Source organism: Amblyomma americanum, chromosome 1 (assembly GCF_052857255.1).
Source record: "Amblyomma americanum isolate KBUSLIRL-KWMA chromosome 1, ASM5285725v1, whole genome shotgun sequence".
In the NCBI taxonomy this organism is placed as follows: Eukaryota; Metazoa; Arthropoda; class Arachnida; order Ixodida; family Ixodidae; genus Amblyomma; species Amblyomma americanum.
This window is the reverse complement of record NC_135497.1, coordinates 183,314,045-183,330,067: the sequence shown is the minus strand read 5'-3', so window position 1 is coordinate 183,330,067 and position 16,023 is coordinate 183,314,045. Positions and strand designations below refer to the sequence as shown.

Here is a 16,023-nt window from a genome sequence, read left to right as displayed (position 1 = left end):
AAAATTATGAAACTGCGAGTGTGTGAAACACTATGCCTAACTGCGTGCAGGTACCACCTGATGAAATGCTCATGCCATCAAGACTGGCGCAGCGAGATTGGTGGATGTTAGGGCTCCTGTCTCGACATCAGGAGTGCTTGCCGTTTTACACCATTTGGCGTGCGTTCGCAGGGATCTCTTAATTTTTCTCACGATAGTATGTCCAAACTCACAGCATCTCTATAAAGACATTCTACGGTACACCAACCACACCAAATCGAATGGTACACCGACCACACCAGGAAACACTAAGCCAAAGCACACCATAGCCGGTATCAGACAACTGGGTCACAGCACAGAACACCAGACAAGAACACGCTAAAGCACACCACACTACGCCACATCAGGACCCGTGTCTGAAAATCCTGGTCTAGTCGGAACACCAGAACCCGTGTCTGAAAAAATCCAGTTTGGTGTAAACACCAGAAACGGGCTGGTGTTTGTTTCGACGTGGTATATTGCATTTCTTTCAATTGTGCCTATGAACTACTGGCAGCGTATTGATTCCTTTTAATATAATTTTGCTGCATAGTGTTTTGTTCAGCTGTAGTTTAATTTGAGCCCTCTACATATGGTGAGTCCACTTCAGATTAAGTTGGGACTTCGAAATTGCCTCGTGTTGCGTTTGGATTTGTAGATCTGAAAGCTTCATTTTGTACAAGTGTATATGATTGAGGATTTGCCATAGATAATATCTAGCCTACTACAAGAAATCAGCCTTGCTGTTCATAGTGGCAGCTGACGGTTATGTGCTTACATCACTCATGTAGCTCCAGACTACACAGACTACAATTTTGTCATGGTTCAAGGTGGCCTTGAAGTGATGGCTTCACTTTTTCCCCCTTATCTTATTGTTTGGGAAGCATATGCTATTGTGTCATGCATAAAAGGAAGTTAATATGATGCAAAGATGGTCGTTTAGAAGACAACAGAGAATTCTGTTATCGTTAAGCTGAGTCACACCACTGTGATCATAGGTCTGTTTGAGTCCTCTGTATGATCCTGTTCTACATGCTTCTGATTTTTGTTGACTTGCACATGGTTCCTCGAAGAGGAAGTTTTATGAAAGATTCATTGTACTGTTTTCATGGCATAGTTCACTTTGTATAATCTGTATAATCTATTTCAAATCAAAAAGCTAGCACTCATTGGCGGTGAGACAGCTGATGAGGCTACAAAACATATTATGAAGACTGTAGTGAAGACTCCCATGGCCCTAAGGTACAGATTGAAGGGGCAGGAAAAAGAAGCATTTAAGATCCTATGGCTGTACAGCGCAATTGTTGGTGAGTACATGTGAATCTTCTGAACGTTATAGAAATTTTGTGAACACACCATCTAACTACAGGAAAAAGCTACTTTCAATGTACCTGGTGTGGTTTTCAGCACTTCCGTTATGAATTACTGAGTAGGCATCCAAATTTAAAGGACTATAGGTACCAAATTTTTGCTAGTGTGTTTTATTCTTTCAAACCATGCGTTAGACATTCGCTACATGTAGGACCACTAAATAATATATAATTGAATTTCATAGTGATGGTTCAACAGTGCAAACACACACGGACCAAGTAAAAGACGAGACACAAACCAGCACTGAACTTACGACTGATTTTTTATTAGGAAGAAGGACGTCATATATACACACACGGAAAAACAGCGCAATGTCAACAAGACTCCTAGTGCTAGTACAAGGTAAAAACCGCTTTAAAAGCACGTGTGTATCTGCAGAACCGCTACTCACTATGTAGCATATTGATTTCTCGAAGCGATAATGTAACATATGTCGTACTCACGCACCTATTTTTTTTCTGATAATATGAAATGCCTCAGCTACTTCTCTTCCTAATAAAAAATCAGTTGTAAGTTCAGCGCTAGTTTGTGTGTCTCGTCTCTTACTTGGTCCCTGTGTGTTTGCACTGTTGAAACACCACTATGCATCAACACCAACTAGACCAATCTGCAGTTTTTATACAATTGAATTTCTTTTTGACGCTGTTTCGGTATCATCAGTCGAACGATGACTGCGACGTGTTGTTGGTGTTTAAGTCACATGAGGCATAAAAAATGTGTTATATTATTGCTGACAGGTCATTGTTTGTCATTCTAGGTCTTGGAAGAGGCTGGATTAAATGTCGTAGTGAATTAAAACCACATATCAGCGATTGTATTAGATTTTATAGTTGCATCATGTGACCAAAACATCAACTTGACGAAAGTCGTCGTTCGGTCGATGAAACAAAAACAGCATGAGAGAAGAAATTCAATTATAAATTATTTAGCGGGATTATAGGCAAAACCACCCGGTAATCCGTGTATATTATTATCTAACGCATCATTCGACAGAAGAAAATATGCAATAAATTTAGGTATCTATAGTCTTTTAATGGCTCATGCACCTTTCGGTTATTCTTATTATCGATATTTATGCTTATTATGGTTACGGATATTATTAGCAAAAAAAGTTTGCTGATATTTCAAGCATTGCACATTGTAGCATTGCATACGGTTATGAAGCATTTCCTGCAAGATGTGACTAATACTGTGCAAAGTGATTTTATCCACGATACTGAATACCAATTTGATTTGTGTTTATTTGTTCACTTTTACAGCTTCTGTGCAGCACAGAATCCCAACAGCCACCATTAAAGGCATCGAAAACAGATTGGCTGCGTTCCTGCGGGGGCGAGAGACCGGGATGGCGGTCAGAAAGCTCGGATGAAGGGGGTGGACCCTGTAATTGGGGCTTTGTAAACAAGAATGCCCAAAATGTCTTGCAAAAACAAATAAATAAATAAGAATATTTTTACTTGCATTGTAAGGTCAGCTATGTGGAATGTAATTTCAGTAGTAACGTGTACACAAAAATACTGATGAAGTTAAGAAAGCCTCTCTGGGTTGATAAGGTGGTCCTTAAGACTAATTGGGTCGGTTGGCCCAAAGGCATACACCTATGGGTTCTATATGAGTTACCTTTGTTGACTTCCCGCAAGTGTCTTCTAAGAAGCCCACTGGGACCAGAACGGGCTAGTCCAAAGGGGCCCAGGACGGGCTAGCCGAAGGGACCCGGAACGGGCCAGCCCAAGGGGATCCAGCGCGGAGCTGCGTGGGGCTATGCAGTAAGCCCACTGGGCTGCGCTTGTGGGTCCCCATCCCTGATGCCAAATTGCAAATCCCGCACATATGCCACGTCGGGCCCCTATGGGCAGCCCGTGCCGGGCCCGCAATTCAGAGCCCCATTTGTGCTACTGGGGAAGCGAAAGATGTCGGCGTTCACTGTGTTCATTTGCGTTGGCGTTGACAATAATTATCGTGAGCGACTCAAAATCAGCAATTAGAAACTTTGAGCGGGCTGCATTTCAGCTACAGCAGCACGAGTGTTGGCCGGCAGTCCACCACCGGCAGAACTGGTAGCGCTCATCTGGACACCCGCGCACCAAGGGTTGAGGGGAAACGAGAAAGCGCACGCACTGGCCCGAGGATTAGCTACTTTCCGGGCTCCCAGTGGCGTCTTGTGCACAACCCCTTCCCCCTCGCGCGATGAGGAGCTCCTACAGTTCGAAGACGACCTTAACACGTATCAGGAAATCCTAAACCATTACAAATTAGGCCGAGCGGTACTTCCAAAAGCAAGTAATCAGCTAACCAAAAACGAAGAGGTTGCGTGGCGCAAGCTCCAAACCGGAGTATTCCCTAACCCTCAGCTTTATAGCAAGTGGCACCCTGAGATTTTCAGCCCCAGGTGCAAACGTTGCGACGGCATAGCGGACATGATCCATATGGTATGGACATGTCCGAGCTTTGGACAACTTGACCGAACAGATGAGTCCTGGGAGGCACTGCTTCACAACGAGGACGAAACTAAAAAACGTGAAGTCATCCGTCTCGCCCTTGCCGCTGCTGAGATCCAAGAGATCCCGGTCGACGGCTGAGGGGGAGGACATGGCTGGGACCGAGCGGCGCCTCGGATACCCATCATCCTTTTGACGGGTGCTAATAAATGTTATTTCTCTCTCTCTCTCTCTAGACGGCGAAGGCTTTAGGCAAACGAAAGGAGCATAACTGGCTCCCTAGATATGTGGACGCCTCATTCATGCTTTGATACATGTGGTGGTGGTGAGAGATGTGGCCTAAATGCATTAGCGCTGACAGCGTTGTGCTTGACATGCGGCACTGCAGCAATAGCTAGGCCGTAGCGTTATGTTGGGCTCAGTCTCGCGATCGACCATTAACTACTTGCCACCTCCTAGGGTGACAGGGAGGGCGCGCTGCCTATTCATTGTGGGAACGCAATCAAAGCAGGCATTTGCAGTTGCTATATTTAATGCGAATGCTTTACTGACCGCGAACTTTCGATTTCACCGTGGCGGTGCTCCGAGGAGGCACATGACGTCACAACGCGCGCCTCGCCAAGGATATTTCTCTCTGTCTCTCTCTCACTGCCTAGTCACTACTGCGCATGCGCCACTAGTATAGCACCGAGCCACAGGTGTTGCGCAGCGTCACGCCTTTCCTCTGAATCCAACTTTCAATTTTCAGTTTTCTTTCCCTTCCTCCTTTATCCAAAACGAAACAAAACAAGTGAGCCGACGGCGTTCATAGAGTTTATTGGCGCTGACAAATTTGCAAAGGCCGTTCATTATCACGAAAGGAAAGGCGCAGAACCGGCTCCGTCGGTCAGTGGAGTAATAATAATAATCGGTTTTTGCTGAAAGGAAATGGCGCAGTATCTGTCTCATATATCGGCGGACACCTGAACCGCGTCGAAAGGGCAAGGATAAAGGAGGAAGTAAAAGAAGAAAGGTGCCGTAGCATAGGGCTCCGGAATAATTATTACTACCTGGGGATCTTTGACATGCATTGACATCGCACAGCACACGGGCGCACCTTAGCGTTTCTCCTTCATCGAAACGTGGCCGCCACGGTCGGGTTCGAGCCCGGGTACTCTGCATATAGCCCCAGCTGTTTTTATTCTTTTAGCTGTCATGTTCACGATGAATGATTCTGTGGATGAACTGATAAGGCTGAATCCTTCAAATTGGGCAGCAGCTCACGCCACCTAGCCAAAGCTTTTCCGCTGTCAGCGTATACCCTCTCGGGAGCAGAAGTCACAGAACAGCAGCAAACCTAAATGCAAATTTGAGGGTGCTTCTTGTTTTGCTTGGCGTTGTTTTAAATACAGTTTCTATGCAATATAAAACATCCCTCATTTTATTCACTGCGTCTTTACAGCAAAACGCTAGCCTACAGTCTTTTGTCGTGCAAATAAATGCTTCCGGCGCGAAGCCACTGCAAAGTTGCTGCTAATTGGCTGATTCCACCTTCGGAGTCTCATGTTGTCATGTTGACGTCACGCTCTCAAAACTGAAAGATATATTGATTGCTCTACGTAATTCTCCCCAGGTCATGTTAGAAGTTGAGATGGCAGTTCCTTTTAATTTTTTTTGTATTCTTTAAATTGTTGCCATGAAAAATTATCACCACCATAGCGCTAACAGCCCTCGATGTTTTAAAAGGCTTAGCGTCTTGCAGTTTAGGCAGCACGATTGTTGGTAGTGCAGTGTACGAAGGGCAGAAGGACGTCGGACTAGCAACGCCCGCATACAAGGCGTTTCGTAGTTAGCATGTGTATTCTTCTCTCATCTGTGTTCAATGCCTTCTTGTGCTTTTTTTACCTCATGCAACGTTAGCAATCCCGCCAAGCAACCTTTGTTAATAGCTGCAGACTTCCTGCATTAGAAGGGAGATTGTTCAGGCTAGTGGGTAATTCACACGAGGTTCCACAGCGCAAAAGCAGGGATATGACAAAACATGAGCGCTTTAAAGACATGCCCTTGGTATTCTCTTTGGCTTATGAGTTTATTTTAGGGGGTTTAACATCCCTAAGCGACTCAGGCTATGACGGACGCCGTAGTAAAGGGCTCAGGAAATTTCAACCACCTCGGGCTATTAACGTGCTCTGACATCGCACAATACACGGGCATCTAGAATTCGACTGCCAAGGCCGGGACCGAACCCCTGTCGTTCGAGTAAGCAGCCGAGCGCAATAAACCACTTTGCCACCGCGGCGGCTTGCCCTTGACATTCAGAGAGACTTGTTTCTGGACAAATCCTGTATTCGAAAATCAGCCCTCCAGTAAATATCAGCAACGGAAGAAACACTCGACGTCAATAAAATTATGTAAATAAATTAAGCGAGAATTTCAGAAATTCAGATAACGATTACACGAATAGACCGCAAAAAAATGAGTCTATAATCCTGAAGCACATGGAACGTCCAAAGATTGTGCATGACGCCATGTCCAGGAGGCCCACCATGGGTGCGGGTGTTGAAGCGTCCGCAGATATCTTTGTTCTTGAAGAGAACACGGCCGTCTATCTTCAGCCTCAAGTACATAATCACGCCAGCTTGGCGCAGAAGCCGCCCTGAGCTCGAACGCCAGCGCTTGCCTCATCTTCTGAAGATGAAGTGTGGCCCATCACTGGCGTTCGAACTCCTTCGCCTGTGCGGCTTATTGCAGCCACCCCGTAGGCGACTCAGAAGCCATGCTAGCCGTCGAATGCGCCGGCCATATACCGCAGGACACGCCGCACGACGACACCGAGGACAGGTGGTACCAGCACCGCAGACCTAAAAGCAGCAGAGTGTACGGCGGGGCGGAGTCCTTGAGAACCAGGCGTAGGTCGGCGAGGTATTCCTCTTCTTCGCAGACCTGGAGGCAACCACGGGCACCAGACAAATCCAGACCGGCGTATCTCGCAAGGCGGCGGACTCGAGCAGCAGCGTGGCCGGGAGCCAGAAGCACGAGGTGGCTGCCTTCTCCGCGGTGGCGGTACGGACGGCGCGGACGCAGGCGACGACCACGGCGTGCCAGGCGGCGACAGGGGTTACGACCGACCCGCTTCCCACGCTGACCAGCGCGGCCATTGACAGGTGCAGTCACCTCGCACTGTTGGAGAATGGCGAGAGGGTTGGTCAGCGCAAAGCAGAAACAGCGTTTATACGACTGGGCGGAGAGCACAACGTATTCTATTACGTCGATGAGATGAACGCAGGCCACAAACCCTCCAAAAAGTGCACGTAGAACGTAGCTTAAAGAGTGGACGCTCACTCCCTGGCTGCCAGGCTTGAAGCATGATGGTGTGGTTCCACTGCTGTTGCGACTCGAACCTGTAGGGGCCATTCGGCTTCATCGCAGAATGGCCGACAGCAGCAGCTCCAAGTAGAACGGCTGCTCTCCGCGCTCGGGTACCACCGTGGGCTCGTGCGCCGCGCGAGGCTTCAAGAATGGCTCCGCGCCATTGGCAAGGGCCGACATTTTCTCCGAGCGTCACCGGTGCCGCCAGTAATGGTTCAGCAGAACTCTGGAACATCGTCGAGATGCACCGTGATGGGGACAGCAAGGCCTATCTTCGCCGGTGTCTTCGATCAGTGCAGCAGCAATCGCGTGGCTCTTGGGGCTCAAGATCTGTGTCCAACGCAAGATGTTCGACGCGTGACTAGCGCTGAGCGCGATTCGATGAAACGTACGCCGTGTTACACGTGCAGTGGCCACACCTGATTGGTAAAAACGCCGGAAGCGGATGTGGTGGTTCTTATGGAACGAAAAGAGTCGAAGAAACCGGGTGGTGACGTCAAACCATAAACTAAGAAAAGAAGCGCCAACAGAGACAAGACGTAAGAAGTGACACGGACAAGCGCTTCTTACGCCTTGTCTCTGTTGGCGCTTCTTTTCTTAGTAACATGCACCAACTAGCCCAGCAAGAAGTTCTACCTCAAACCATGAAGCCTGGGGCAAAGAGGGAGGCGGGTTTTTTTAATGGAAATTAAAGTTGTTTCAGAGAATCAATCAAAGAAGATTTAGAGGAGAGGTCATCACGCATGGAGGAAGGAAAGCTCAGGAGAGATCCTCGCTATCCGAGCTGCACGCCAACAAGTTTGCCGGAAGTCACGCGTTTTCGCAAGGACCGCTGAAAGTCTTTAGACGATGGCGCAGCCAAGGGTAATGCTGGACGCAGCTGCTTCGTGTGCTATATTACGGCCTTTTTACCTACACTGGCTACACTAGTGCAGCTTGTGTACCATGGTCTCATTTTTTTTGGCAGCATAGAAAAAGTGTAGCTCCGCCCATCTACACGGACGCATTTGTTTTACGCGGAGTGTAGCACGAGGACTATACTTTCTACACCGCTTTTTTGGAGGTGTAGGCTAGCAGACGGGAAAAGGAGGCGCGCGTTTCAAACTAAAGATTGGAAAATTGGTTTTTTGGGAAAGGAAATGGCGCAACATCTGTCTCACATATCAGCGCACACCTGAACTGCGCCGTAAGGGAACGGATAAAAGAGGGAGTGAAAGAAGAAAGGAAGAAAGAGGTGCCGTAGTGGAGGGCTCCGGAATAATTTCGACCAAGTGGGGAGCTTTAATGTGCAACGTCATTTTCTGACTAAATGGCGCGAGCGGTTGGAGCCAAGGAGGTTGTAAATATAATTGCTGGAGTGGAGGCCGCCTATACCAGCGTACGCGCGGAGGTGAAGCCTGCGGCGGCCATCTTGCCATGGGCAAGAAAGGCAGTCAAGCGCACTGGTAGCTTCTTTCAGCCGTCGTATTTGCAGATCTGGAGCGGATTTATGAGCGACTTTTGGAGGGGGGCGATAGACTATCTTATTTGCGCAGTGCATTTCTTACTTTATATGTTAGAATATGTACGCTTTTCTGTAGTTTCTAGACTAAATTCCTCGCTGAGAGGGGGCGGCTATGTTAGATTATGTGCGCTTTTCTGTAGTTTTTCGACAAAATTTCTCGCTTAGAGGTCGGGGCCGCTCCTTCGCTAAATACTCCACAGTGATAGTTTTACACTGTCAAGGGAGACACTGTAAACAAGATGTGGCGACATTAACGCTTCGCCAGAAAGGGCCCAGAAAAGGCGCAGAGAAAAAACATTCACCTCAGAATCATAGCGCAAAGCAATCAAGGACGAAAAAGCAAACGCACACGCCACGCTGTGCTTGTATCACTTAAGTCTGTTTTGCGCTATGATTTTAACTTACAAGCCAAGTTTTGTACACTTGTGAGAAAATGTAGTTTATTTCAGCTCTATCCCGCGTGTGCAGCACTACCGAATACGCCATTCGTTCTCATTGGTTCTTGAATATTATTAACCTTGAAAGAACGGGCCTGACTTTTTCTGCACACATTGCTCGGTTTTTTTCATTCATCATCTGGTGTAGCCTGATATTAATGTACAATTTCACTACCTTCTTGTACAAGTTGTAGATGTGGTTGTCGAGGGCATCGCAGTCAAGGATGTGATTATCTAGCGCAGAGAACCACTTCTTATATGACGCCTGGCTCACCACTTCCAATAATAAATGTTTTGACTTCGAGAGGATGGCCTTGAAGTTCCTGCATTCAGCCTGCAGCCGGCGCAACCCTTTTTCTGTCGCTGTGCAAATCGATAGCACGTCCTGTGATGGTGAAACAAGCCCGCCGTGGCTGTTTTGTCTCACAAGAGGTGGTTGTTTTTCTGACTGGAGGGCCATCACACACTCTTCGCAAGGAGAACCTGCCGCAACCTTTCTGGAAACAAAGCCAGCAATATATGGCACTACTGAATTTGTAAACACTGAGAGACTGTCAGGAAAGTCTTTGCGGGGCGTGTAATCATGGTCTTCTGGCTGAATAACCGACCATCTCTCCACAGTGATGGCTTGGTCGGCACTTTCCTGAGCGATGACTGACCCGCTAAGAATAGAGACAAAGTATTGCATACAATTTCCAGAACTTGAAGATCGAACTTCAGTTTGCACAAGAAGGCGCTTATACGAGGCCATAAACTAAGATGCAGTTGGGTTTTTGTTGAAGCCTCCTCGACCTCGCACACAACCAAAAAATGTCTCAATATGGTCTTGGTTCATCTTATGCGTCAAGATGTAGTTGAGAGGCCCCTGGTTCACGAGCTGATCAAATATATTTCCAGCACTTTCCATGCAAGCAAGGAAACCAACGAATCCTGTTTTCCTTGGTCCTTCTATGTCAAGCCGACCGGTAGGATCCTTCAGTGACGTTATGTATGTCCGAGCCCCGGAGAAGAACGACTTCCAGCAAGCCTTGGACAGCAAGCAAGCCCCGGAGAAGAACGACTTCCAGCAAGCAAGATTTGGCGAGAGGGTTTCGGGAGTTTAGAATATCGAACAGCTGATCGAAAATCCTGATAAACCTTGCAGTAGCTCGTGCTCCCTTCAATTGTGGCAATTTCAGTACGCCCTCGCAAAAGTCTAAGGCATCAGCCACTGATGCTCTCAGTGCCTGCACAGCAAGCCGTACCTTCATTTTTTGTTTTGCCCATTGAACGTGTGCATTGGTCAACTTATTACCAAGCCGCAGCCCTTCCTTGCACTGCAAGGCATCAAGCGCCTTTATGTACGTCCACGTCACGAAGTTGCCGTCATTATCAACCAAGTGACTTGTGGTTGCTAACGAGTTGCAGATCAGTTTCACCATGTGACAGGCGTCTAAAATAATGTGCACACTTTTGGATAAGTCACTTGGGTTCTTGAAACTTGCTGACAAAGGCCCAGAGCTATGCCACAGCTGTGCACCTAGACATTTAGCCATGGTAAAATTGCATGCAGCACCGTCGAATGTCAAAGAGACTACTTCAATTCCAATGGATGTCAACCTATCAATGCATTGCCCAGTAAGCTCAGCCCTCTCTGCTCCCGTGAGGGAGTCAATAAAAAGTAGCCAACGGGACACTTTAGCCTCATGTTCAATCCAACAAGCATGTATACACATGCGTTTTTAGCCTCAGGAAGGCTGTCGTCTTGTACGCCTGTCCCAAAGTCCACATAGCCGACAACCTTGTCGCCGACAAGCTCAATATGTTTCCTGATTGCCATGTCGTCCACTATCAGAGAACAGAAAAGCTTTTCACCTAGACTTTCGGCAAGCTTTTCTAAAAAAGAAGAACGCCTCAGCCGTGAAACCTCGGTTTCCGTCAACATATCTGTACCACTCTCTCAATATCCTGGTCGCTGGTAGGGCGTCGTTGAATTTCGACCGGACATATTCGTAGGCAGCCGGGGAGTAGAAGTGGAGAGTTAGGGCGAAAGCACGTAGTTCCGGAGGGTACTGGCCTCCTTTTTTTTGTCTTTGCCCTGCTGAGCAGCTGTTCAATATCAGGAGAGAAAGTAGCGTCCAAGACTTGAAAGCCCTCCTCAGAAAATAGTTTCTGTTATTTGATTGATTTCATTATTTCTTGGGCTGTCTCGATCCTCTTCGTCAGCCGTTGTTTGCTCTGCTGCAGAGTTTTCACTCGCTTCTGTAGATGCGCCAGTTTTTCATCAGATGAATGCAGCAGTTTGTACTGTTGCTTTGTAGGCGAGTGTGACACTACCTCTTCCATGTCACTGATGTCTTCAATGTTTGCAGTGGCCTCTGAGCCTCTGAGTTTCGGCGGTGGTTGCTTCCTTTTCATCTGCAATAAAAAATTCCAAGCTCGTGGTTCAAAGTATTCGTTTATGCACACTGCAATCACATAGAGCAAGATAAAAAAAATACGACCGTTTGAGTGTGTGCTGAAAAGCAAACGTGACAGCTGAACGAAAATAACAAATGCCATTACTGCAAACCAAGTCCATAATCATTCTTTTTTATCAAGTTGATTTATGTGTACTAATGTTTACACCTGAGCTGCAGACCGCATTTTTCATTGTCGGAGCATAAGCTATATAGCGAATGGCGGACCACTATCGGCAAATTTTAACGTAAAACGCTTGAAACGTTCATGCCTGTGGTTCATGTTTTCAATAAAGATGGGCCTTTGCACGGTAACTTTAAAGCTGCGCGATTAAGCGAAAAATGAGATTCAAAAGAAAAACCGAAACATGCGCACGATATATTTTGCGTGCCTCCCATCGAGCTGTACACACATCCGGCATAAATAACTAAGGAATGCAATCTCCGAGGGGTGCTTACCGGTTTTCGTAGGTGTTGCGGAAACGAAGGAAATACAGTCGGTAGGCTTCCCTATCTCAGTAGCGTCGTTTGCCCAGTGCGATCGAAGCACCCCGGGGCGAAATGCTCGGAGCACAAATGTTCTCCGTTTTTTTTTGGTACCCAGTGTTTTCTTCGAACAGCTTACTTCCACAGGCTTCGCAACTCTTCATTTTTTTGGACACCTGTCAACGGAACCGCGAATCTCTATCCATGGGCACAGTCAGAGTACAAGGTGATGCACAGCAACAATAGTACGCGTTGTTTGAATTAGTTTTAGTGTACTTACAATTGGAATATAATTCCTGAATCCTTCTTCGCTCAGTGAGCGCAACCATAGGGAACGCACGACGCCACCATTTTCCTACGACGCTTCCTCGGATGTCAAAGCAAGCGAACAAGCGGCCACACCGACCGCGCCACGCGAACCCGACGGTGCCGACGGACTTTCTGCCCATGTTAAGATGGCGGCGTAAGGCTTCACCTAGCGGGCGCCCCCTCCACTCCAGCAATTCTATTTTAACCTCCTTTGTTGCAGCACAGTCCCGCAAGTCCTTGAAGATCGTCCGCCTGGACGGGGTCAGCACTATGGCGGTTCACCCACGATACGAAGACAGTGGCAACCTTACCTTCTACGAAGATCAAAAATGCTTACACGACTGAAAGTGCGTATTTTATTGCGCTGAACGCTACTTCGCGTTTAGGAAAGCCGCGTTCGTTCGGTTGGTATCGGCGCTGAGCGACCCCCGTGAAAAATGCATTTCGCGTACATGGTCGTTTATTGTATCCATGCATGTTAGTGCGAAGCTCCCTAAGCTTACAGTATCGCCTTTCACGTCTGTGTATTAATACGGCGGCGCCTCAACGTGGTCGGTCAGGCCGCTGTCTAAGAGCGGAGGGATAGCCATCGGAGTCGCACCCCATATTCCACGGAACACCGGTTTCAACGCGGCGCAGAACGCTGTTCCCCTAGTCACGACCAGAACCATGGATGCTTTGTATTCCGCACGAGGAACTCGTCGTCGACCCTTCATCTGACGATGAACTTACTGTGCAAGTAGCGACAGCTGCAGAGCAGACAATACAAGTAAAAATAAGTCTATAATCCGGAAGCACATGCAACGTCCAATGATTTTGCACTATGGGTGCAGGCCTTGACGCGTCCGCAAATATCTTCGTTCTTGAAGAGCAGATGGCCGCCTATCTTCAGCTTCAAGTTCATAATCACGCCAGCGGGCGGCTAGGCGCAGAAGCCGCCCTGAACTCAAACGCCAGTGCTTGCCTCATCTTCTGATTGATGAAGTGCGGCCCATCACTGGCGTTCGAACTCCTTCGCCTTTGCGCCTTCCTGCAGCCACTCCGAAGGCAACTCAGGCGCCATGCTAGCCGTCGAATGCGCCGGCCATATACCGCAGGACACGACGCACGATGACACCGAGGACAGGTGTTGCCAGCGCCGGAGACCTAAATGTAACAAGGTCGATGGCGCGGCGGAGTCCTCGAGGGCCAGCCTCTAAGAGAACCAGCCGTAGGTCGACGAGGTGTTCCGCTTCTTCGGAGACCTGGAGGCAACCACGGGCACCAGATTCATCCACAGCGGCGTTTCTCGCAAGACGGTGGACTCGAGCAGCAGCGTGGCCGGGAGCCAGAAGCACGAGGTGGCTGCCTTATCCGCGGTGGCGCTACGGACGGCGCGGACGCAGGCAACGACCACGGCGTGCCAGGCGGCGACTGAGGCTACGACCGACCCACTTGCCACGTTGACCAGCGCAGCCATTGTCAGGTGCAGTCACCTCGCACTGTTCGAGAATGGCGAAAGGGTTGGTATGCGCAAAACAGAAACAGTGTTTAGAGGACTGGGCGGAGAGCAGAAGGTATTCTATTACGTCGATGAGATGAACGCAGGCCACAACCGCGCTAAGAGTGCTCGTAAAACGTACTTACCTTCACAAGTGGCCGCTCACTCCCTGGCTGCCAGGCTTGAAGCATGAAGGAGTGGTTCCACTGCTGTTGCAACTCGAACCTGTAGGGGCGATTCGGCTTCAACGCAGAATGGCCGACAGCAGCGGCCCCCAGTAGAACGGCGGCGCTCCGCGCTCGGGTACCACCGTGGGCTCGTGCGCCGCGCGAGGCTTCAAGAATGGCTCCGCGCCATTGGCAAGGGCCGACATTGTCTCTGAGCGTCACCGGTGGCGCCAGTAATGGTTCAGCAGAACGCTGGAACATCGTCGAGATGCACTGTGATGGGGACAGCGTAGCCTACCTTCGCCGGTGTCTTCGAGCAATGCAGCAGCAATGGCTTCGCTCTTGGGGCTCATAAACTGTTTGTGTCCAACGAAAAATGTTCGACGCGTGACTTGCGCTGAGCGTGATTCGATGAAACGTACGCCGCGTTACACGTGCAGTGGCCACAGCTGATTGGTCAAAACGCCGGAAGCGGATGTGGTGCTTCGTATGCAGCGAAAAGAGTCGAAGAAATCGGATGGTGACGTCAAGCCATGAAGCCGGGGGTGAAGAGGGAGGCGCGTTTTTTTTATGGGAATAGAAGTTATTTCAATCAATCAATCACTCAATCAATCAATCAATCAATCAAGGAATGTTTAAAGGAGAGGCCATCCCGCATGTAGGAGGGAAAGCTCAGGAGAGGCCCTCGCTATCCGAGCTGCCCGCCAAAAATTTTGCCGGCAGTCATGCGTTTTCGCAAGGAATACTGAGAGTCTTTAGCCGACAGCGTAGCAAAGGGTAACGCTGGACGCAGCGGCATCGTCTGCTACATTATGACATTTTTTTACCTACGGTGGTTACATTAGTGTAGATAGTGTAGCATGGCTCCATTTTTTTGCCAGTGTAGAAAAAGTGTAACTCCGCCCAACTACATGGACGTATTTTTTCTGCGCGTAGGGTAGCACGAGGACTACACTCTCTACACTGCTTTTTTGGAGGTGTAGGCTAGCAGACGAAACAGAAGGCGCGCATTTCAAACGAAAAATTGAAAATTGGTTTTTGGGGAAAGGAAATAGGAAGGGAAAGGAAGGGTTTTTGGGGAAGGCACATACTCTGTTCCACTGCGGCTCTGTGTGCTACACTACCTACCGGTTTCGGTTTTGCGGGCCCAGGAAGCCGTGACACAGTGGTTATCATGTTTGGAGTAAAGACCAAGTACAGAATAGATGGTTGTCAGTAAGAGCCTTTTTGACACGTTTAGGCGATGGCTGCTACACCACAGATTGCTTTATTACATTTCTGCAGACGTGGAGGTTCGAGTATGTTATATCGATGAGGAAGAAGACTTTCTGCGCTGGAGCGGTCCTACCCATTTCTCCAAGACAAATGTGCGCAGTAGCTGAAGACGTCATGGATGTGTCGCCTCATAGCCACCTTGTACGCACTGTGGGGGCTACGGATGTGGTGAAAGCATTTCATAACGTGTCACACGCGAGGATATTTGAGTACGTGGAATATTTGGGCATTCCTTTGCATAATAATGGAATTATTACTCATTGGCATCCATCTAAGCGCAGCCATCCGGCTACAAAGGAAAGCTCTACAGCTTTCTCAGAAACTGCGTAATAAAAACTCGTCCTGGTCCGGGGTTCGAACCCGGGACCATCGCTACACCAGAGCAGTCGCCCTACCAACTGAGCTAACCGGGAAGGCAAGCTTATGGTAGGGCGAGAGCGAATTGATCAAGAACTCGAAGTGGGAACATTGTTGGTCAAATTTTTTAAGGGAATCCCCCAAGGTGGAGTAAATCTCATCATCATCATCATCAGCCTTACTACACCCACTGCAAGGGAAAGGCCTCTCCCATGTCTCTCCAATTAACACTTTCCTTTGCCAGCTGCATCCACCCTTTGCCTGCAAACTTCTCATCCGCCCACCTAACCTTCTGCCACCCCCTGCTACGCTTACTTTCTCTTGGAATCCACTCCGGTGCCCTTAAAGACCAGCGGTTATCTTGTCTTCGCATTACATGCCCTGCCCAAGCCCAT

General features: G+C 48.5%; 1 non-coding gene across 1 annotated transcript; it reads right to left on the bottom strand.

Annotated features, from left to right (window-relative positions):
* Positions 1-15,610: 15,610 nt before the first annotated feature.
* TRNAT-GGU (transfer RNA threonine (anticodon GGU)) lies at positions 15,611-15,684 on the bottom strand. Its single transcript has one exon. It is a non-coding gene; the product is annotated as a tRNA-Thr (tRNA).
* Positions 15,685-16,023: the final 339 nt, after the last annotated feature.